This window comes from Plutella xylostella, chromosome 9 (genome assembly GCF_932276165.1).
Source record: "Plutella xylostella chromosome 9, ilPluXylo3.1, whole genome shotgun sequence".
NCBI classification, from domain to species: Eukaryota; Metazoa; Arthropoda; class Insecta; order Lepidoptera; family Plutellidae; genus Plutella; species Plutella xylostella.
This window is the reverse complement of record NC_063989.1, coordinates 7,316,751-7,319,400: the sequence shown is the minus strand read 5'-3', so window position 1 is coordinate 7,319,400 and position 2,650 is coordinate 7,316,751.

Below are 2,650 nucleotides of genomic sequence, written 5' to 3'. Positions count from 1 at the left end.
ACTGTACATGAGCAGTAAAAATCTGCTCATGTACTTTGGAAAACCATATTTTGTGTCTGCCCTGCGGTCTAAAAATTATAAGTATCATCATAACTTTTCTTCAATAGTGTTTGAATACAAAACAAGATAATCATGTCTATTGTAGACGAAGGAATTCAGCCAAAAACAGCCGTTTTTAAAACTAACTTCAAAATTGTAGGTAAGTACTTAAGTATTCAAATGTTCTTAATTTAAAGTTTTACTTTTTTTAAGTTTTTCAGTTATAATAGGTACTGCGTTTTCATAAGAGTAGGTACTGAGGCTGACTGTACCCATACATCACTGAATTCACAGACATTGAAAAAGTTCGGAAGCTCGTAATTTCGATTTGTGAAGTTTGTTTATTTAATCGTGTTTATACTGCGGTGGCCGCCGCTGGGGTGTAAGTGCTTTTCGTTTTTCTTATTGTTTTGAAAGTTTTGTACATTGAAAGCCGGAGCCCCGAGAAGTTATTTTAATGATATCAATAAAAAATGCGCTCTTTAGAGCTTATGTTTCATATACATAGGAGTAAGGATTTTTTTTCCGGATTATAATTTTTACAAGATTGCTATTGGTCCTGTGGTAATTATGCGATTTTGTTCTAAGAAGGCTTGTAAATTTAATTCCTAACTATTTAGTATTTAATTTTTTTAAATGCGACTAATCTAACACCTCCTAGCAGAGCCGTTGTCAATAATAACATGGCAACAAACGTGTCTTCCAAATGGACGCATATTACTTGGCACGCGCTCCCCGGAGCCGGCGGACACAGAAATACACATAATTAGTTACCCACGTAGCACACAAAAAACATAATGGACACATTGTGTACAGTCAGCCAAAGAGATGTATATATTACTTCCCTACTGGTAACGATAGGTGACATGTGTGTAGTGTGTATATTTGTATATAATTTATCTATAAGATATTCATAGCTCTTAGATCCATCTAGGTATAAGTCTTGAAATGATACTGCGCTGGGGTGTATCGTAATTTTATTGTTGATGCTACATAACACTGCGACTCTGTTGAATAGTAGATCCAAAAATATCGATTTCACTTTTACGTTGGTGTTGGTGTAACCTACCTACCAAACGGAACCTATTACAAAGTGTCTGCTGTCTGTTTATCCATCTGTCTGTCATTTTGGCTGAAACAGTTAGGTATGTTGTACAAAAATAGATGGATCGTATACTTCTAATGTCTGTACAATTGTATAATTATTATTCTACGGCTTCTTTTCCAAAATTGGTACACTTGAGGAATTTTCATAAATTGCGTTCGTTTCGTTAAAAGTAATTCCGTTTTTCCGCGTGACGTAAGCACATTACCTACGAATGAAAGGTTTGTTTCAAGTCCCTAGTATACAGGGTGTTCGGCACTTGGACCGATAGAAATAACACTCAGGGATAATGTAACATGGGGATGGTGAAAGAATTTTGGAAATTGGCGACCTATTATTTATAAACAAATTGATTTTTCAACTTCATATACGAGTAGATAGAATTAGATAATTCTTTATTGCACACAAACACAGAAGTTACAACAGGAAATGCACAACATACTCGTACTATGAGTAATTTCCTCCAGACTCCCTCGAAGGAGATAAATTAGTACAAAAGTAGGTACTTAACTTCCTCTTTAAAATATTAGTGTGGAAGTACCTATAGATAGTGTGGATGTTGATACGCAACAGCCAGCCCATATGTTCCGACGGAACATTTAGCCTCGAATTCACTAGGGCACAAGTTCTGAGACTGTTACAGAACATCTACGGTGCGTGTTCTCAGAACATTTTGGTAACATGTCGTGATACATGTTGCTAGTCCACACCAGCAGTCTCCGCCGAGATGTCGCCCGAGGAAGTCAATAAGTTTTTTCTACGGGCATGTTGATGCTAGAAGTTGCGCTCGCGTCCACACTCTGCAACAGCGGTCGCTAGACACAAAGTACCTACTCTGTGCGCTAGACTGATGTCGCAGGAAGTTCTGTCTCGCGAGCCAAAACACGGAACCTGTTCTGCGACACGTAGATGTCGCTGTATAGTCGCGTGCGACGTCGCAGAACAGAGCGCGACGTCGCGGCGACACGTAGACGACATGTGCCTAGACAGGTTCTGCGACAATTTGTCGCCTAGTGAATACGAGGCTTTTAGTTTTACTGTCGTTGTTCGTCGCTCTATTCGCTATGGCACGGCTAGCACTTTCATCAATGCTCCAAAGCACTCCATCTGTGGGTAACCGGTGCATCTCAGCTTCCCGATACAATCAGCAGAGACTCGCATTGTACATTCAGTCTAAGACTGGGTGCCGAGTCTCAAACTCGTCATGTTCTTATCTCTGTAATTATTTCTAGTAGGTACCTACCTAAAGTAGGAAATTTAAACTGATTTCTTTGTTATAGTTACATAATTATAGTGATGTACTATGTGGTACAGCTCGCTAAGTACTTAAAAAAAAAAATAGTCACCGTTTTTTAGGGTTCCGTAGCCAAAATGGCAAAAACGGAACCCTTATAGTTTCGTCATGTCCGTCTGTCCGTCTGTCCGTCTGTCCGTCTGTCACAGCCGATTTACTCGGAAACTATAAGTACTACAGTGATGAAATTTGATGGGAATATGTGTTGTATG